We start from the raw sequence: 23391 nt of genomic DNA, 5'->3' as shown, positions 1-23391 counted from the left end.
AAAGCTCTCTTCAACAATATTTTCTCAGATCCAATTAAAAACATGAATCCATTTACACACCGCGATTTTTTTTCTGTATTTAATTTTTTGCAGGTATAAAATAAAATTTAGATTTTAATTGAATTGAAAAATATATATAGAAATGTTTTAAAGGAAATAATAAACTGTCATTCTGAAAGTTATTTAATATATATATACTTATTATATAATATAAATTATATACTTCATATAATATAAAGGTTAGAATTTCCAGACCATTGGTATCTTTAAAAAATCCTGTGCAATATTATCAACCAATATTAAAATTTTCATATCTTCTTAAAAAAAATCACCTAATGTGAATCGATGCATATGACGACATAAGGCTCCAACTCCGAGCGGTGACAAACAAAAAGCATAATAGTAATATGGCTTAAATATAATATTATATGTCACGAAACCAAAGCTTTATGAAACCCGATATTTTTGTCATATCTTGTTTTATTGCGGCTCAATAGTGAATTACTGGCGTCGGAGTTCAGAAAAGCCATTGAGTTTGATGCCGCAAATGCGAGAGGGTTGAACGTTTTATGAGTTTTGTAAAATTAAATCAGTGAATGGTGCACCTATTAAGTTGCCTTTGATTTTTATTTAAATTTTATGATACCAACATTTTTATCTAATGATAGGAATGTTTAATTCAAATGTGAATTGATATAAATTTAGACATTGTTTTTCTAAGCATTTCGTAAGAATTTACCTTTAATTTGAATTCATATTTACCATGTAGAGCAATGAGCATTACATATCGCATATCAAATATTAACTGGCAGGTATACTATTTCTCTATGGACAAGCTCTATAAAAACAATGATACGCAATCTATTACTTCATTTCAAAGTCTTTTCCAGGTACTTTACAAAAAAATGTAAATACCAAAGATTAACTTAAAATGAGATGTCACCAAAGGGACACATTAATCTCGTAGATTAATAGAGATTCACAGAGCGTAATAATTTCAAATTTTGCACAAATCTAGTCGTATTTAAAGTATTGTGTTACATGATGTATTAAATAGCCGGTTGACAATGTCGTGCGGATATTAACCCACAAAAAATGTCCTCGAATGTCCCGAGGATTTTCCGCTTCACGCAGTTGTGCACTCTCCGCGGGCCGGAGTCGGCAGTTGACAAAATATTACATTGTTCCTATTATCTGCGCAGTATTTATTTAAAATCGCTATTTAAATGGATGATTCTAAGCCCATTCCACTGATACTGCTATTGTCCCGCTGCTTTTAATACAGTTACATACATCACTAATCACCGCATTTCGAATGGAACTACTTTTTACATTTTTATTAGTATATTATTTTCAATACGTATTCTATTAAATACATGCAGAATAGTAAATGTAAAATTGAACGATAGCGTGCATCCAATTTATTACTTTTATTACTTTATACACTTCGTTATGGTCATCTAGCTATCGGTGACCATAAATTTGAATTCTCTGTGACAATCAATAAAGGTAATGAAGGCAATCATCGGCGGGCAATCCAATAAAATAATAGAAATAAATTTGATATGACCGACATATGGTGACTCTAATGCGTGGTGAACCCTGTTATTGCTGTCAAACATGCGACAAATAAGTGAGGAACTCCATTTCATTCCGTTCGGCCGTTGATTACACAGTATTGGTCGATTTCAGGACAATGAGAAACGTCTAACAACGAGCGATATGTTCACACCCCTTTAGGTTTTGATTCAACGATGACCGAAAAGTAAATTCCAGTAAATTATTATTCCATTACCGGTCGCCCCATTTTAAAAAATATGTCAAGGGATGACAACAAGGGAAGATCGGGAATAATCTGCCAGCGGCGGGGAGGTCGCGACCCGAGAATATTCAATGTGTTTATATAAAATAATTTTCATGTTCGACAACTCGCGACACAATGCTGTATATTTTTTGCTCTGTCGATAAATTGGAGGGATTATCATTTAATGGAGGGCTCATGTTCATCGGGTTTGTTGCGATTCCCTATGACTGACATGATTTTATTACGATAACGTGCCGATGTTCAATGATTTTTTAAAGAACGACTTGGAGATTTTACAAATAACTGTTTTATAAAAATGAGCGCATGAATAACTTTTTATCGAGTAGATAACGATCTTTTGCATTACCCAACATACATAAATTCCAAATACAAAGGCAACAAATTTTATTGCAATGTTAATTAGTTGAAAATTTAAACAATCTACACTGAACTTTAAAATCCTTTCAGTAAAATGGTAATATTCAAATATGATTTTTTAAATAAAAGTTAGCTTATAAAAATATATTCTTTATTATATTTTTATTTCATAAACCTCGCTTTGACATTGAACAGAAACTATAAATTGCGTTTCCTATAGAGAGCAAATAATATTAATTATTAAAGTAATGCAAAGATGACATACTCCCCTATTTTTATTGCTTAAATATTATTTCGCGTTGAAAGCGGCTAATCTCTTTTATATTGCCACAATATTGGGAATAATTCCATCATTACTAAGGAAAATCTTTTGTGACTCTATAAAATACCTTTATTAGGCGGTGGATACGTGAAATGCATCGGAACTGGGAGATTTTATCAAGTCCCCGCGGAATCTCCCCGTTTGTTTACACTAAATATTTTGCGACACAATGAAATTACATGACATCTGTACTACAAATAACGGGAATATCTTTATTCATACCGCAGCGGACAAACATCGTCCCCTAACGTTTGTATTATCGCTTTCAACGTCTGTTCACTGTCTCTATACGTCGCTACAATATTTGAATATGAAAATTTATTAGTACAGTATATCCGTTTAATTTTTATAAGATTGTAAAAGAACTGTAGTGCAATTTACACAAATTCAATAATATATTGAATTTGTGTAAATTGAATTAATATCTTTACAAACTTAAAACAGTGCACCGAATAAATTGTACAATAATGATACCTATTCTAAAGTTGGTTTTACGTACCTTTTATAAAATTTAATTGAAAAAAAGATACCTACATAAAAAACATTGCAATTTGTAACAATAATTTTTCTATATCAACCACATAGCCTCCGCAATATACTAATATTAGATATGATTTCAATCTCAACAGGTAAGACAGATAGGAATCGTTCACGACCAGCATTATTTTATCACAATGGGGAAGGAAAACGATTTACAATAAATAACTGTAATATTAAAGTCCTCCCTCGTATTGATATCAATAGTTCGACGACAACCCCATACGCCTACGGCGGTTTCAGGCGTTCAACACATTTTTTTTCAATATATTTTTTTAATATTCGAATTTTAGATTAACGTAATTTCATCAGCCTTTTAAAGCTTATGGGTATCTTTTAATCTATATTAATTGCCCTTAATTAAAGGAGCTCGTGTAACACAGGAAGAATATTTCACGAGAACTACAAAATTACTGTAATGCATATGGCCCCGATTTATATTACAGAAGGTTGCAGTTATGTAGATACTAAAAGCATTACATATTATTGTCTTGTTCGTGATTCATTTTAATTGATAGATTTTTTTTAATTGCGTATCTTTTACCATTTAAAAACCTGTGAGAATTAATATTCCTTTTCAAACCTACCTAAGCAATTTGTTATACGAGAACATACCACTGTGAAGTTTATTTTATACAAAAAACATGAAAGCAAAGGTTGCGCACCGCTGATATCGCATAAAACGGTAAAACAGTCGTAACGTTGTAGGAAGGAAATCTCTATTATAGACCGGGAGATACTGACACAAAATTTCGAGTCATTTGTAACAGGATGGCGGTTCTACAGGGTTCTTAGTACGCAATGACAAAAAGAAAAATGATGGTGTGAACGCTGGTACCGGCGGCTTAGTCGCGTGGGCGTTAGTTGAACTCGTCGGAAAATAGCGAAAGTCAAACGATTTGTAACAGTATGGCACTTATTTTTCCTGGAAGTTTGAGGATCAAAGAATATAAATACAAAATTTCAAAGATCTAGGTGTTGGAAATCTTCACTTATATAAATTAATACTAAATTAATTTTTCAAGTATGACAGCACTTTTTCCCCCTACTAAAAGTATGGCAAATATAATAATGGTCACATTTTATCAAATACTCTCCAAAAATCCAAATGCAATACTGGTACAAAAAGTTTGGCGAAATAAATTTTTTTTGCAGATTTTCGGCGGTATGGCGACCATTTGGAATCGTCCGAAAAGTATGGCATGGCGATTTTCGTAAATGGCTGCACGACGATGGTTACCTGTGCAAAAGTTAGCCTGGTACAAATGGTTGAATAATTGTTTTATTTAAATCAACATATTCGCGTCGGTATGGCGGGCTGTAAGTCACACCGGAAAAGTATGGCATGACACTACCGCCTACTTCTTTTTTATGGGCTATCGGTAAATACTAAAATTTTTGTGTTACAAATCGTTTGACTTTCGCTATTTTTCCGACGAGTTCGGCTAACGTCCACACGACTAAACCACCGATACCAGCGATCACACCATCATTTTTCTTTTTATCATTGCGTACTAAGACCCCTGTAGAACCGCCATCCTGTTACAAATGACTCGAAATTTTGTGTCAGTATCTCCCGGTCTATTAGTTTTCTTTACAACTCGTATTGACAATGGTTGCGACGTTCCATCATCCATGACATAATGCACCGCTGTTGTGCCTACCTGCTATTGTTTTTATTGAGAATACGTCTTACTTTATATGCGGTAAAGAAATATATTGCATTCTAGCTTTATATTGAAACTATGAATAAAGAAGATGCGGTTACATCTCAAAATATCGATGATGCAAATTGTTATCAGTACCTACAGAAAATATACTTAATTATGTTACTGGTGACTTTAAAATAAGCGTATAATCAATTATTATTAATAATTAGGTCATACGAACATTTGTGATACTAACACTGCAGTGGCCTCATAATGTTTAAAATTAAAAACAATTTTATATATGTAGAGTTGTCACCAAATGAAACATTATGACTACAATACATTCTCATCTAGTTTTAAACTTGAGCAAAGGCGTTGATAAAAATGATATCATCAAATCAAACTCCTAATTTAACAGAGCAATACAGACAAAACGTCTCTGCAAAATTATTTCCGTACATAAAATAAAATGTTTATTACCTGAATTATGACAAAGAGAAATGTCATAAAAGCCCATAACGGAATGTTCTATTAAGACATAAATCATAGAGAGAGTGTCATTGTGTTTGAAGGACGTTATGACTAGTGCGGGTCATCCCGATGCTTACCCCACTGCCATTAGAAACGGCCACCAATTTATTATTAAGGCAATTTTACAATAATAATTTGCTTTGTGTACATGAAGCATTATATTGGAAAGATGCTCTACTTTCCAAATATTATTTAGTTTTAAATTTTACCGATAAGCCTTATGAAATAGTGCTGTAAGCTGCTGTAAGTAACTTTATCAAAGCAAAATTAAGTTATGTTATTTTTTCTTAATTCTAGAGCAATTATAGCATTTTTTCTTTGCTTCTAGTTTGCTACCCAAACTGATATTAATGATAGGAGCAACATTTGGAAAACTAAAAGATTGCATCAAAACAAAATATACCTATTTTCAAAATAGGTATATGTGGGATGATGAGGTGAGATGTATGATTAATTGATGTTTCTGAACGTGTAAGATTACTTTCTGAACGATGATTAGAATGGAAGAACGATAGACTATGAGCGAATCAATGAGTGAATGTGAATGTGAAGTAGAGAGCGAATGAGGAATGATCTTTCTCTTTTCATTGGGATCGTGGGTGAAGACGGCTGTTTCTCTGTAAGATGTTTTCTAAAAATTAAGATTGTGGTCCGAAAATAAATCTCAAGAAGTTCAAAGTGTTTTTCATTTGGCCCCGATCCTACATATATGTAATATGAAAAATATTGACGCTGTCTACGATATCTATAAAATGTGTATTTGTGATGTACCAAAAATCACTTAAATGATCCGAAAAATACTCAACAACACGTTTAACAAAGTAGAGTTACTTACCGATCACGTACCGAATGGTCAGCGGTCCACCCACGCACAAAGGAAGCGTGGGTGCAAAGATTATTCTCATTCAATTGAACCGCATTGTGCGCCGGCGCATGCCACTTCCAGCCACCTCTTAATTACCGCGCAGCTGCTGACCCGCGTCCATCTGTAACATCACCACCTACACTATCTATGATTTACAGGATGATCTAATTGTTGCTTTATGCCAAAAGGGAAAAAAGTTGTAGGCATTTGTCGACGAAATCAAATATACGAGAGATGATATCCATCTGTGTATTCGAAACTCACTAAAGACCAGAATTCATAAATAGTCCTCAAAATAATCTTATCTCAAGTCTACGGCGTCTAATCAAGAAACGACATAACTAGGTGACCATATCAAAATATTAGAATCTACCTATCTATGAAAATAAATTAAAGTACAAACTCATTTTTCACTTTCCAACACTTTTGAAGACACTTAAATTTCGCACACATAAAAAAGTAAGATACTATTGGTATAAAGAAAATATTTCATATACCTAACACGATCAACCTACTACAGCAATACAAATAAAGGTAATTCAGAAAAGTGAACATCCCTACGTTTAATATAGCTGCTTAAATATAAGGTGAGTGTCCAATAACAATGGCATTTGAGTGGCCAGACGTCCAGCAAATCTCATTTGTGGATTTATCATTAACCGTATTTCATCCACCCTTGTCTAAAGCCTATTAAGGGGTATAAATTTTATTTCCGATGATGGTCTATAGCTTTCGGATGTTTAGTTTTATAATTCAATTTTTCAAGCTCCCAATCCGATAAAAGCGTATGATAGTCAAACCAAACTTAGGCACAATGTTGAAAAAAATTGTATCTACAGCTGATATTTATTAATTCATCTACAAGCGTAACTGGATCTTATATTACCTACAAATAAATCTAAATGAAATAATGATTATGCACGAAGGTAAAGTCAAAGTTATTTTACTAAAATTTAATTAATAAGAAATAAAATTAATGTGTCCTATTATACGTAAATGATATATGTGTCTGACACGTATTACTAGCTAAAAGTATTTCTTTTGAAAGGAAGTCCAAGTTATCTTTATTACATATCCCTGTTCACTACACTCGCAATAAATTATGCTAGTTTTGTTTCAACCCAATAGTATCAATTTTGAAAAATTCACATAAATAATGTGGCGAGTATCTGAGAGCGATGTTATCTGGCCGTGTCAACTCTACGAACGGTTATAAACAAAAGGTGCCCTAATGACTGAATGAGACATCGTAAACCCATAATATTTACGCGTGACTCTTTCAGTTGACTCTTTGAAAAGGTTTTATACCTCGGCTGGGAGAGTTTTTCCGCTCGCTCCCCAGGCGCCTACGCCAGTTGCGTCGCTATATCTGATTTATTCATACCACCCGAAACACACGATCGGTTTTTCGGATAGCGGATATTTTGTTATATTTTTTATTCGTTTTTTCGCAGCTACCGCAATGTTCAATGCGCGGCATATTAATTATGCCGTACGCTGAATGCTTTTTTATCACATCAGTCGTAATAACACCTGTCCCACAATTTTCGAATTTGTAGAGTAGGTAATTTGAAAATTGATAAGTAAGTAAAGAAAACTTTCAAATAATGCAATTAGAAGAAGTGAGAAATAAACTTTGGAATTGACACTGACAAATAGGTGTATATCGCGTTACAATTAAAACTATTCAACTTGTTAATATAACTGCGCTGCGTAGGAGGACAACTGCAGCAGATGTGCGCGACCCCTTTTGACCTTCGCGTTCACCCCAATATTTCCGATCACCTACGTTCAATCAACTAACTGTACCATCTCGGTGAATATTTCTCTTGAATTTATTCCGTAATGTAATCATTCAATACGTTTCCAAGATTAGACCTAGCAGAAGCACCAATTCCGGAGGTCTATTTTAGAATACTAGCTCGAGTGACATGAGCTTGAATAGGGACCGATAACGTTTCAATATTTATTGTCACTCGAAGCTCGTCATTAAGATAGTGTCAAAACTTACTGACGCACACTTACCCAGTGAGCGCAGCACTCATAATTATTACTAATGCCTTAAATATGTCAAAACAGGAATTCAGGTAAAAAGGCGTAATTTACGCGAGGCCGATAGAGATTTGGCAGTTGGCGCCGTGGAGCTCGGCCCGTTGGCATCGCGAGCGGGCGCCGAGTTTTTGTCAACCATTGTCTTTGATATAAATTTTAAATAGGAAATGTTCCTTTTTATGGAGATCTAGTTTACGGCGCTGACAGTGAAGGCAGTAAATCTCGTGTCTACGTCACTATAGTCCGGTGATGATCGATCGATAAACATAATTTATGTACTTCCGCTATCTTCGACATGATTAGTCGCTTGTTTGGTTTCGATAGTCTAAAGAGATCTTCAATATTTCGTTATACATATTAGGTAAATTACAGTCAACATTGCAAATGTGGTTAACCCAGGCGACATATTATGAGATATAAATAAGTTTATTACTCACCTAATATGGGAAATTGATGCTACAACATAGATACACGTTTGTAAGCGTCCCAAGTAATAACCTACCTGTGATCGCTCATTGAATTCAAATGAATTGAGCACGCACGACTCACATAGTAACATAAATAAATAGCAACTCGCTTATGACACATATTTCTATATCATTGCCAGTAAGCGTTTTTACTGCAAACATAAGGAAAAAGTTGTTACATTGGAACAATTGTTATCATCGCAAATACTTAAAAGTATCATAGCGCGGCTCTGTTATGGAATACTTAATAAAAATGGCCGTTATAATTAAACAAAATGCTAATTAGACAACAATGGGCACTGAGAGAGAACGTAGAACCAATCACCGCGTAGGGAGTGGGGTTGATTAACGACAATAACTCAGCGACAATACCAACTTGCCCACGTTTTGTTTTTATTTTGTACCTTTCCAGCCGATCTCTAATGAATACGGGTTATCTTCAAGCTTATATAAAAAATAAATCGCTTTTAACTGAAGAATCACGCCTTAAAAAAGAAACGCTTATTAAAATTTATTTCTTTCTCTCCTCGCGGCGTTGTCTTGTACTCTCTCAAGAATAAAATTAAAAAGTCAAGAATTCTTATTTATTTTAATACAATAAACCGCAATCGCTGAATAAAGATAAATAAAAAACAATAAAAAATAAAATCGCATTAGCAATAAACAAAATACTTCAGCGGATGTGGGCAGAGCGAAATGCAAGCACACAGCCATACGTAGAGACGACTCTTGGCGCCCCACTCATTTTTCTACAAATTTTTCTATAAATTTATGAACAAGGGCTTCATTTTACTGTAAATTAATTAATTATTATTCATAGAAATTGCTTTACAAGTATGTCGTGTGTAGTTTATATGTAAGTAGTTTTCTTAAAGATAACATAATAACTTTTTACACCAACTGTCATTTTAAACTAAAAATTTCTTATATTTTCAAGATTTATTCAGTTCCTTCTGTACATAATAATAATATTAAATTTTATAATATGTAAAAACTACAAACATAATTTTTAAAAATGATATAAATGCGTAACAATTTGTAGCGTTTCTTTATGTTTACCCGTTTACAGCATGCTATATCAATGCAAATTATTTCTAACAATTTTCAGGTTTTTTTACTGTCTTTACATACAAATATAGCTTGAAATATTATTCAAAATATTTTCATATCCTTTTAACTGCAAAACTCAGTTTAGTTAAAATCTAATCAAGGGATACTCCATAGATTATCGTTTCCTCGATGTCACGAGTGCTACACTCTGGGGTTTTCTTAATTGTGCCGAAATATTTATTTGATTGCGAACCTCGTAGCGCAGGCGTGCAACCGAAATGGTCATCGGCATCCATGCGACCACCACAATGGCCAACAGACGGCTCCCTTAGGACGCGAGAATTAGACGTGATCTATACTAATTCATATGTGGAATCCGTTTATAGACTACTTCATTTTTAATTAGGAGTTAGTCTAAGCTACTTGAGTTACAAATGCGTACCATGAAACTACTGAATATCTTATTATAGTTAAAATGCAAATTTATAAGGTATGTTTATGAACTTGAATTTACTAATAAGCTCCACTTAGCTTCAAGAGATAAGAGAATAGTATAATATGTTAGTACAGGTTTTTATAATTCTCTATTCGTTAACACCCTTTAATTTGTACATAGGTAATATACAATTGCACATAAATGCAATAGGTCTAAACATTCCTTTAACGTGAACATAGTTGACGCGCCGGTCCTGTCCGTCAAGCTGGTACGTATCAGCGATCTAAATGGGCCACGGAATCGATACTCAATACATTCGTAACGTTGTAACTACGCCTCGTGCATGAAGCATTCACTGTGAACGAGAGATGAAATAAAGTATGAAACTGGCCGGTTGTTCCAGAACACAACCGCGATCCAACAATTCAGATCAAAAGCGATGATAAGAACGTCAACTGAGTCAGCCTGTCCCCGATGTTCTCATGATTTGCGAGTTCTAATCGTTGTAATTACGAGACATCAATCAAAGAGACGTATGATAAACATGCGACTCTCGATTCTGACCAATAACTGGTCAACGTTGTCAATCTTAACGTACCTACCGGCTGCGAATTCAGAAATTAGTTTGAGATATAGCAGAGATCATTTTTGCGTGGGCGTAGTGTTTATGAATGCTATGTTGTGCCTTTGATCTTCCAAGGTGTCACATTTACAGTATTTAATTATTGCTTTATTTATGTCTCGTGCTCCAATTTTGAAAAAAAAATTGTAAATTTAAAAAAGATGCTTGCTTTTCTCATGTCTTTTGCGTATAATGTACAGTGATAATTTAAAGAAAAGAAAGAAAGTAATGCGATAATCGCCCGACCAAAACCGGCGTAGCAAGTTGATATAATTAGTTGATCGATCTAATTTTTATGTAATAGCATTCATGGATGGTCCTAACAAAGCTGACTAATTATCGTGGCGCGGCATGTCGTAAAACAGTGCATATTGACGGAATATAGAGAGGCCGGCACACAGTGCTTAATGACATTAATCACATTGATTTATTGTGGTTCCGAGTTATTACAGGCCGGGCGCAGGGGCTAGTGTGCGTGCGTCCACATAGAAACGATTCACTTGTCTATGTGAGCTTCTTGTGTAAATGTAATAATGTGACACATACAGTATGTTGCATATTTTTCTAATCAAGATAAAAAAAATCTTAATTTATTTTTGCGTGCAATAGTTGCTCTAGTTATTTTTAAATGAGTGCACGCAATACCACCAAATAACATTAGCAATCTAAAGTTCGTACTCTTACAATTTACATCTCTCTCATTTATACGGTTTATCTTTACCTATATGTTAAAATATCAGGTGTTTTGTAAAATAAATGTATAATATTCCTAAACAAGAACACCCTGGCTATCTATCGTGTCTCATTTCACGGACGTATCGGTTGTGTGCGTGTATGGCATTAGGCAACAATTTACGCTGTTTGCGGCGTGTTAATATTGATTGGCTCGCTTTATTTCGACTCGCGCGAATCTGTTCAAAACTAGCGCATCTGATGACTTTAACTTTGCTTCATTTTTCTAATACTGCATATCTGTATCAAAAACACTCCATACATTTATATTTTTATATCTATAGATTCGTTATTACCCTGACTGAGCTCTCTAAATAATTGATGTGTTTTTAATATTAATCTATTGGACACATTGATTAACAGCCTGTTTCCCGTAATTGCAAAATGCAATGCTAATTTCAAATTAATTATTTATGGTTATTGGAACATCAGATTTGTATTTTGTATGTTGAACGACGCATATAAAGATACCATCTACAGCAATAACTCATGGTATGCAAGTTATATTATGAGCGTGTTTCTAGGTCCTTCAAAGTTACAATGTGCCACTTAGTCCATGGGAACCGTGGCAGTGCGTACACTTTGCGCATCGTGTTTACAAGGAAAGTCAACGTGCGGACTGCGATGACCACGTCTTTGAGTCGCGAACGAGCGCCTCCCAGCATATCAATCACGTTATTATAATTTCATAACGCAACGCTTGTCAACGTAAATAATACGCAAAATTTATGTTACGAGGTTCTCACCGTTCGACGGAGGCACAATGAATACTTAATACACCATCATTAATATAAAACAGAGAGCGTTCCACTCATATTCATTTGAGAACGTGGATATAAATTCAATTAAGCAGTTAGTATTTAGCGACGGACGCCAACGAAGTTTGTTATAACTTACGTCAAGATTGCAAGCAATAGTCGCCTCTAAGTGAATATATTACAGATCGTATTGCCGATTAGGAGTTTGATTTATACCGTAATTAGTTATGGCGCTGGTACTCCACGCATCGACTGAAATGTAGTACTTACTCCTTTTAGTCGTGAGCGTGTACTTATTTGCATGAGGTGATTTGAATATTTTCATTGTATATTTCACCATTTCTTACTTCGATTTTAAAAGTAATTGAATATATTTTATAATATTAGCGATGGCTTACCATAAATAGTATACACCGCAGTGGAACGAGGCACTTGTAAGGCTATAATATATATTGTAATATGAATCGGCTTAGACGGTAATGTTATTAATATGACTATTCTCGGTATAACAATTTATATCGTACTTACTTCATCAATTCTTACCTGACTGAGAATGTTTCTAGTTAAGGATAACTATGCAGAAAGAGAGAGGCCCGTGTCTAGTGTTAGTACTTGTTATTTGATTTTAACTTTTTGTACGTCATTTGTTATGTAGAGACTAGAGGATAGAGTCACAAAAATATTTGCTTGTTTGAGAACTTAAAATATCAGATTATTCATAAGTTTGATTACCTACGCTTATTGTGTTTCTTTTTTATTATGATTTGGTTGTAGAAAAGATGTCCTTGCCATTTAAAACCTAAAATCTAAATGATTTAATTTTGCGAGCACTTTTCAATTTGAACACTTTTGATCCTAGTTTAATACTTAACATTGTACTCAATGCAAAAGTAAAGCCAAAAAAAATAATAAAGTACTTACCTAGAAACAGGACTTCATATTTTGAGTGATTCCATATTGAGTGAAAATATGTCTAATGAAAATAGTGAATAGGGATCGACCCCAGCCATGGTAATGAATAATGATAGACGAGCGGATTGTCGGTCATCATTAGAGTTATTTTATTGGGATAATTAGCCCTGCAACACTAGATATTTTGTTATCTCTATTATCGAAGCTGCATTCTGAGCATAGCAATTTAACTTTTCGAACATTCTCATTATGTTCTGTAAAATATTTTACTATCCAACTACAGCATAACAATACAATGTCGTTGAAATAACTTCATTAAAGAATGTTATAATTGACTTACAATAGCTAGGTATCTACCCTGAACACACTATAATTTATAGCAAAATGAATATCGTGTATAAACTTTCCATAATAATTGTATAAGTATTAATGAATAAAAAACAGGTGGACCGGACGAAAACCTAGAATGCTAAAACTGCCCTATTTAATATTTCCAACGGGACATTGATATTAATGTTGATAAACACGGACGGCCGACATCGCGGTCGGAAGTGGCTTCATCCATCATCCTCCCGCCCTGGATAAAAACGCTCGTTAGCCTCCCCCTCCCACCTCCTTCATACCCTACCTGCCTCTCTATTAATGTTCCACTCAAGTACCTCTATTACGGCTGTCATTTATTATATCCATTTTAGCGGATTGCCCGATCTCGTATTATTCATTAGGGAATGGTTGATTGCTTTAAACGCGACGCGTAGATTGACTTTTTTCTAAACCAAATGAAAGTGTCTTGCAATTATATCGAACACGCGATTAACATGAATCCCTCAGCTGTCCTTATCGAAACCAAAGCAAAGGATGTGAATTTGTGTAAATCGCAAAGCCACAGTTCCCTCTCCCGCTGAACAGGAACTATATAAAACGTCAAAATAAATCTAAAGCCTCGAGGGTATTTTCCGAAAGGAAAGCGGAGATTGAAGAAGGGGTGACAACTCGAATCCCTGGAAGGCGAGAATCGCTTAAAAGTATGCGGAACCCGTCTCGCGTATTAAAATTATTATGAAACCACCGCGCCGCGATAAGGCGGGATGATACCGACTTAACACCCTTCCCCACCCCCCACCGCCCGCGCCACTATCGCATGCCACTCCGATGCCTTTCCAGTAGGTATATCTACATGAAAAGTTGCGTCTACGGCTTATACACAAGTTCGTCGTGTATAAGTGACAAAACTTTGTAACTTCGTGGCCTTATCTAAACATCTTCAATTGTTGGTATTAGTAGTTTCACTTTTCCATTCACCTAGAGGAATTGCAAAGGGACTCGTTTCAATCCTTCATAGATATGTACCTACATAAAAATCGTTTTTCGGTTATTCATATTCATGTATTAAATTAACATCAAACTACTTTCCTGTACTTCTAAAATCTTATTAAAATTCGTTTGAATGGTTAAGTTGAAACTTGAAACATTAACCAGATGGAGTTATTCAAACAATGCCAACGTCGAGTAACTTTATGCAGAAGCTGCAACCGTAGGTATGTCGGACAACAATTATAACTTTGGCCCTGGACGCGGCGGTACGTTCCTCTGCAACAAATAAAATATGTCCACGAAAACGCGCGAAGGGGTCGCAAAGGGAAATTTCGTGTACGAGACAAAGATAAGCTTAACCAGCACGAAATTATGAGCGTTTAACTGTTTCTAGCTGGAGAATCTGGCACGGGCGCTTCGCCGGCTCGCCAGCGCGCGTTATTTACGAGGGGGTGGCGCGCCCCACGCCACCGCACCGAGATAGTGCCTTCCCCGGAAGAGCGCCGTCGCCGCGGCCGTCGCGCGCCCCGCTGCCGCGCCGAACTGACCTCTTGAGCCGGCAGCACAAGCCACACTTCGTGCGACACGCAGCACGCTGCCATTACAACGCTACGGACCTACGGTTCTGCTGGCCCCGGTCGCTGCCATCGTTGTAGCTGTTGCGCTCCGAGATACACCGACTTCACCTCTATTACCAACACTTTAAAGCGGAATACCGTCACTATCGCCCGAAGTCGCTCGAATCCAACGAGCTCTAGCGTTTTCCAACGTTATAGTGAAGATGTCTAGTATTTCTTGTTTATGATAGCATAAATATGTTCGCTATGGTAGCTAAATTTATGCTACGATGTCAATGTAGTAGCGTATACTGCCATGTTACAAAAAAGGAAATATACTACTGTCGTATATTGTTAACTTTACTTGTTTTATTTTAAATTTAATTATGGAGTAGAAGTGTCGCCTTATTCAGATCAACAATACATTTCAATACTAAAAAAGATACTTGTGTCGTTTCAATGTAGTTACCATTACTTTACATTTAGGTATAACATATCTTTTAAATTGTAACTGTGAAAACAGTCTATCTATATCAATTATTCTCAGGTGAATAAAAACACTCTATAAATAGTAGGGTTGTTGAGGATTCCTCTTCCGCTTCCTCATAATGAGGAAGTTCCGCAATATTTTGGGTTCCTCTACCGTTACCGCATCCTCAAAAATGAAAATAAAAAAATCCTCTTCCGCTATCGCTTCCTCAAAATTTAGAGGAAATTTATGAGGATGCCGATCCGATCGGGCTGCGAATTTACAAAGCCTATTTAAACTATGTATTTGAGTTACGAGTCGGACTCTACTAACGAACAAGAGTAGAGTCTTACCGCCATATTTATATACCTATGCGCCTAACACTTATCTCTAAACATAATAATATAACATTTTCTCTCGTACTCAGAAGAAACATATTTTACCAAATAATGTTTGTCAAAAGTGATTTTAAATTAAAAAACAAACAAGTTGTTTAAGCTTACATAATAATATCTAAGTACCAGTTAGTTTTTTTTTTTGTGGAAATCGCCTAATGTCGCTTCTGGCACTGATATAGATTGGGTTTTTTCTGTGGGTTTTTTCGAGTAATATGCATAAACAAAAGCTCATCTGAGTCCGGCTCGTGACTCAAATAGAATAGTACCTACCTACTTACAGGCTTCGTAAATTCGCGATCGGGCGAGCTAACCTCCCCTAACCTTAAACATCAATATGTAGAGACAGGAGAATGGCTTATGCTTTAATTTTTAATTTTAAAAGTTTTTGTTTTTTAATTTTGATTATAATTTCCTATCATCCTCATCCTCATCCGCTTCCTCTTCCGCTTCCTCATCCGCATCCTCTTCGTCAAAAAAATATCCTCTTCCTCATCCGCATCCTCTAAATTTGTGTGTGAAAATTCCTCTTCCTCCTCCTCTTCCTCATAATCACTTCCTCAACAACCCAAATAAATAGGTACTTTATAAATGAACAAACCTGTCAATTCAAAGTCATAAATTTCCCTAAGTGAAAATAATAGAGAGTGAAAAGGAAAAAAAACGTATGAAAGTGTCCAGGGCATTATTCGCCGCAGAACCATTACTTTTGATATAAACAAAATAACAAAATATGAGCGTCCGGCCGTTGAGTGCCCCTGGCCACTTTTATATTTCATGAGCTAAGTTAACTGGAGACATTTTACCGCGACCATTTGCTTTTATCATAATATACAGTTGGTGTATTATTTTTCCGTGAAAATTCAAAATAGTCATAATATATGTCATAGGTACTTTGTGTAAATTCATTATAAAAAGGCATTAGGTTAGATGCATCATATTTGTAGGTACATATTGCACGCCTCATAAGCGAAGCGTTGAGGTGGGTACTACTGTCACTTCGCGCAAAACATCTGATTTTTCAAACTTAAAATGTCTTTATGTATCATTGCACTTGTAAGATAATACATACACACACATATTAAGAAAAAACACTATTTTTAACGTTCATGATATTTTTGATGTCATTTTTGTTATTTAAACTAGTTAAAAAACAGTTTAAAAAAGTTCTGTCTTGGACGTCCGTGTGTCTGTATGTGCGGATCCTTTTTCTTGTTAACACGATAGCGACCGAAATACTTTACTAATCGAGTCTTTTTTTTTCTCTTACGCTTGAGTATGCTCAGGAATAGAACCCTTTCATTTTTCAGGGTCTGATTCGATGTGGTTTAATTGTTATTAAATAAACAAAAATAATAATTAATAAATATTTATTAAAAAAAAAATTATGAGGCGTGCACTTTTGGATTTTCCAAATTATTTTGTATTTATGATGTGTGAGGATACATACGTCAATTTTATTATCATATTAAAATGTCACTATTATTAATCAAAGAAGTAATAAGTAGTTGGAAAATGTACCTACCTATCCTGCTTATCAGCAATTTCCAAAAAAAAATCAACAAAAAACAATACTTTTTAATTAAGTAATATTTTAGGTAAGTACTACTTATTATTAATTAGGTAATTAAAAAGAAAAACTGGTTCAGAATCTAATAGAAGATTTTTTTATTATCGATGAAACTATTTTAATATTTTAAACATTCTGAATACACTAAAACAATCGAAAAAGGAAACATCTATCAAAGAACATGTGACAACAATGACAATACCTACTACAAAAAAACGTAGTCGCGAAAGCGGTGACAATAACCCTTTAGAGGTCGAGGCGAGTAAACAGTAACAAGGCGTTAAGCTATGTCAATGCGGAGGGAAGCCCGCTAGAGCAGCGAGCGACGCAGGTCGGCGAACGAGACGCAACGCGAATTGCGCCTTCGTGCACGATCCGCTCACCGGATACCTACCCGCACGACTGCGCGTCAATCACTGTCCAAATGTAATAACTTAATTTTGACAACTTCAGCCTCTGAATTCCACCGCAAAAATCACTTCATAACATCACATGAAACGCGAACGCCGCGAGCGCTCACCCACTTATTACCGCTTCAATATGCGTTCCTTCTGCCCGCGTAATTATACTCGATCGACATTACGGCTTCATCGCACAATGTATCATCTACGGTTTATGGCTGTGTAGGAATGTAACGTAAACCGCGTGAAAATGGCGATAGCTTTTCAGAGGGAGATATTAAAATGCATGGAAATAAATTCGGCGTCGCATTCGGTCGTACAGCTTTGGGGGTGCAGTAAAAATAAACAGCGACGCCATTAGAACTCACTTCCATATTCAAATTTATGAACGCGTCCGCAACGCCCGGCCGCTACTCATGCCACCAGCTCGCCGACCGTTTATATGGCTGATGTAAGGACGCACGTATTGTTATTGTATTTGAAGGACAATTTGGCTAAATATTTACTTAAAGCAACAATTAAGTAGGTACTCTATAAACATTGCCATCTAATTTGGTAATTTTACATGAAGAATTTTGTGTAACCTTATCTATAGGTATTAAAATAACAAATTGTTTTTAATTTATACGCTTCTTGAAATTTAAATGTAGAGTCGTCTTAATCAAAAAATAATGTGAATTATTTCTATAAAAATACCTATAAATCAATTTGGATTATACCTTATCACCTTGCTAGTTAGTTAATGAACTAAGCCACTAGGAACAACCTATGTTCACACTTTACAAGTATCCTTTTCATTGTAGAGCAAATATAAAGATTTCCATAATATTGTAAAAAAAATATTCATCATAATATACTCAACGTGAAAACATCATAAATAGAGTTAGGGTTAATCACATGAATTAATGCTCTACCGCCGCGTACAGGGCACATGCTTTAGCTTAAATAAACATACGTTTTCAAAAATTTGTGTATTTAAATCGAATGCGACTTGTGTTACAGCTATTTCTGTTTAACAGCCGCACTGATGGATCTGAAATAACACCTTTACCGTTCACAGAACTCGCATTAATTCATAGGGGATTAGGTGTCATCATAAACAGGAATTATTTAGTCAACTGAGGTTAAAAACAACAACAGCTCGCGCTAATTACAAATGTAAGTCAAATTAATAGCTTGCAGTGAACAAGGCTAGTTTTCTTTAAATGAAGAAAATTATATGTATTAATTATACTTAGGTATGTATTATTAGTATGTATTAATTTTGTAGAGAATTTGGTAATAACTAACCTATAGGTATTCATTCATTGAGAATTGTATATACGGGTCATTATACAAAAATGGGGTAACTTTTGAGGATATTTTGTTTACTATATTTTTTATATCAGATTGTTACAAATTAGGGTGTATATGATAGCTAATCTAATGAATATATTGTTCCAAATCGGGCCAGCCACTTTTTTAAATAGATTGTGAGATATTTTAAATTTTCTGGATTTGGCCTCCAGGGGACTGACGAGGCTAACATGGTACTGATAAAAAACTATAACTTGTAATATTCTTAAAGAAATTCAATGAAAATTACTACAAATCTCTCAGTTTTAATAATGGCACATGTCTTTTACGTACTTAACATGTTTAAAAATGATAATTAATAATATGTGATACTGGGAAAAACAATGTCTCAATTTTCAAAACAGCCTTCTGACATTTAACGCAACGTGAATATTCTTACTCTCTTACTTAACTTTTACTACTTTGAATTAGTTTTACTTGATATTTTAAGTAATTCACAAACAATAGAAACAAAAAAACGGCCAAGTGCGAGTTGGACTCCTAACAAACCTATTTTTTATTATGTTTGTAACTTAAAATTTACACTTTTAGCAATTTTTCCTTTATCTGTGTTATAAGACGTTGCTATTTACCGAGTAGAAGTAAACTATAGTAGACTGTATACACGGCAAGCATCCTGTGTGTTTTTTTATTCCCTTGCGAATATTGAATTTTGTGGAAATTTGCAGTATTAACGGATGTAGGTATCTTTTGATTGCGTTGCGTTATAAGTTTGATTTTTTTACAGCCCCAAGGGTTCTTAATCTTGAGTATCCAATATAAATTTCAGATTGATACCTCCACGCGTTCCAAAAAAACGTCTTAACAGACAAACGGACAACAAAGTGATCCTATAAGGGTTCTGTTTTTTCCTTTTGAGGTTCGGAGCCCTAAAAATCTACCAATATTTATGTTAAAAGTACTAATTATTATAAAATTAAAAACCAAAGGCTCGAATGAAAGTCTCATCTGAGTTTTCATAAGAGCCCCTTGACATTTTTATAATGTTATTAAGTATATTAATTAACTTTTATGTTATTTTGAGGTAATTTTACTTCACAGTATTATACGTATACGTATTTATCTGATAAATATAAAAAGCTATGCCCTGAAAGCATCAAAATCAATAATTAAAAGAAAATAAGATCTTTTTAATAAAATTATTAGTAGTTTGTTTCAATAGCTCTTTTCTTTGCTACTCTTTTTTAAATGTTTCTTCCCTAGTCAAATTCAGTTTCTTTTAGCGTGGCGCATGATGTTTTTAACTGAAATATAATATAGAAATGCTTATACCAATAGCAATCAAGATAAAAGTTCTCAAAAATGATAGAATCATCAGTACTATGGGGCCGCGTCAGTCCTCTGGCGCGATATCTGACAAAGGACTGATGCCAGCGGATTGATGAAAAGGGACTTAATATGAGGTTATAATCACAAATTAGGTTTTTTTGCCTAATTACTAATATCAACAAACTATATTTTTACAAATCATAGTTAACCATTTATAAATGAAAATAAAAATCGGATTAACAATAAAATAACGACTCACCATAGGACTGAAATGTTGACTGGCGCAGCAAGATTTTAGAGGACAAACACAACCCTAGCGCTGGTACAGTTATGACGGCCGTCAAAATATGCGGTGCACAAGTAACTTCATTACCAACATTAATACTTAGACAGGGATTTGACCTCGACTTGGTGATATTTAGCGAGAATTTCGAATTTAAAAAACACACAACGGACTGACTAGTGAAAACGATGACAAAGTTTAATTTTATTTTTTAAATAAAATGGAAAACATTGCGTTATGAAAGTTGTAGTATATAATACTATGTACATCAAAGATTGTAGTGAATTAGTAAGTTTTCTTAAATCGATGATAATGTTTAAACGATAGTCACTTGATTGTTGGTTTTCGGAGTTGTGACATGCCAAAGTACTGACGTTTGAGGTATTAATTTATTATTTTTATTCATTTGTATTTTAAATAAAGAAGTGAAATTGAGTGACCAAATAAAGGACGCTTCATTGTTTTAAAATAGATTGTTATTTGAATAAAATATAATAAGACTTTGTTTAAATTGGCTGATGACATCGATTTACCCCATTTTTGTATAATCACCCATACCTATGTAAAATATTTATTTGATACCCAATTACTTTAGGTATTTGTAAATCCAATCGATTTCTTAGACAATTGATATCGACTTAAATACAATTCAATGTAAATCACATCCTTGGAAACTAATTAAAATAATCAAAAATTTGTCAGCTGCTAAAATATTTCTAGGACTCGATATATTCAATTTCATGCCCCACCACATACTACGTTTCACATAAATGTATACATAACATTTGTAGCAGGCAATAAATGCACTAAAAAGTACACTAACTACAGGTATATTCACATCGCCACATTAAAGTCCCGAGCCGAAGCGATGAATATTCAATACAAACAGACAGATATAAAAAGTCAGTTGATGTTGATCGTTAATTAAAACTTTATTTAATTGATTTTATCAGATAGCATACACAATGTCGTCTTACTAACTCAACAGAATTTATCAATAAAAAAAAGCAGGCCGTTGTAATCAAGTAAATGAAATTTAGAGTTCGTTTAAAAATAAACGATTTTGAAGTAAATATTTTGTGCCTTCTTTCGTTTTAAATACACGTTAAAACCATTAAAATACATTTATCTTAGAAAATGGAGATGAGGAGATTGCTCTCAATAGGTACTAATTAAAGATTTTTGTTGACATTTTAACTCAGCAAACAAGATATTATGATATCTTTATTTATTGAATAAAAATAGCTCTACATGTTTATTTCGCTTGTATCTATAGCTTATAGCACTGCATAAAAGTATCATAGTATTGAAATAACTTATCCATCTCAATAATATATGGTAATGAACTTTTATCTAATCTCGTTATCAATAAATAATTCGTAAACCCCCCCTTTATTTACATTTCAAACCCCAGAAAGCGCTCACACGAACAATATACCTACAAATTATAATTATGTCATTTGAGAAGTGATGTTATAAGTTTAAATGGGAGGCAAAAGTTTTTAATAGGGCCAATTATAAAGCGGTAGCGAGTCACACGTCTCGACCCGATGACTGGCAGATTCGTCTAAATTGCTTCTATCACATTAATATTGGATTCGGCCCGCCCCGGGACTACCGTACGTATATATCTGTTTAATTTAAAGAACACAAAGCGATTGACATGGCTCCCGGCATCCGCTTTTTAATAAGTCGCAGTTTCAAAAATTAAAATCGATGTCGATTTAGCCGGAATCTAGTTAGTTGTCATTGTAGTATTCGACACAGCTGTCGTTGCTCATGACTCAGTGAAATGTTCGCTTTTCATTTTTATTTTAATTGGATAGATTTTCGATTTTGATATGACTGATAAAAAGTTAAGAACTAATTATGAATCATAGTCAAATTATTATGAGCGAAATTAATTTCTTTAAGATACTTTAATTCATTCTATAATTAGAACTCTATGTAGAGTTTGAAAATTAAAAATAAATACCTAAATGAGCTTAAAGTTGTAAAAGCTAAGTTGTAAATGCATTCAAAATAATAGGTAGGTACCTGGACTGGACTAAGATATTCTATGTGTGAGTGAAATTAATACATTATAGCAAATAATATTTGTTTATGCATGATAGCAAAAAAATATGATATTTTTCTAAATAGATACAGCACAATTCATTTATAATTTTTTATTAATGTGTGCTGTAAAACTGAGAGCAATTATATTTTAATCTATAAATTTAGTTAATTTTTATTAAAATAATTCATGGAAACATAAAATAAATCAAAGAAACACTTCATAAAATAACGCTAACAAAACATGATAACATTATTACACGCTAGTACTGGATCACATACTACATTGCACCTATGTTGCCAATGAAAACAAATGTACTAATTCACAAACAAAGGATTATAACTTACAAAGTGTAGCTTCAATTAGCGAATGTGGGAGGCTTCGCGGGGCGAACGTCGGTCGCCATCTAGCGGGCGTCAACACCGCCCACCCGCGTCTGGAGCCCGCGGCCGCGGCCACATGTCACTTATGAATATGAGGCGTTATGATTATGAAATATGCCCCGCCCTGAATATTGAATATGGAGGAGGGAGAGCTCGGAACGCGTGCGAATGGGCGAAGTTTGATTTATGAGCCGGGCGCGGCCCCGCCTCCCTGTCATAACCG

At 34.4% G+C, this 23391-nt stretch overlaps 1 long non-coding RNA gene across 10 annotated transcripts in view; it reads right to left on the bottom strand.

The window, feature by feature from the left end:
- Positions 1–23391, bottom strand: part of LOC149490469 (uncharacterized) — a 186355-nt gene that overhangs the window by 162838 nt on the left and 126 nt on the right. For 4 of the 10 annotated variants that reach the window (XR_016316845.1, XR_016316848.1, XR_016316854.1 and 1 more), the window contains exons 1-2: positions 23133–23390; positions 6057–6207 (exon numbers count right to left, since the gene is read on the bottom strand). This is a non-coding gene — a long non-coding RNA (uncharacterized LOC149490469). Of the gene's footprint in view, positions 1–6056; positions 6208–23132; position 23391 lie in introns of those variants that run through there. The other 6 variants (XR_016316849.1, XR_016316851.1, XR_016316856.1 and 3 more) reach the window with 4 other exon arrangements.

This window comes from Colias philodice, chromosome 2 (genome assembly GCF_061535455.1).
Source record: "Colias philodice isolate Cphi_HAF_F1 chromosome 2, ilColPhil1 Martin Lab GWU primary, whole genome shotgun sequence".
Lineage (NCBI taxonomy): Eukaryota > Metazoa > Arthropoda > Insecta > Lepidoptera > Pieridae > Colias > Colias philodice.
Note: the sequence above shows the minus strand (reverse complement) of the source record. Positions and strands in the feature narration are given on the sequence as shown.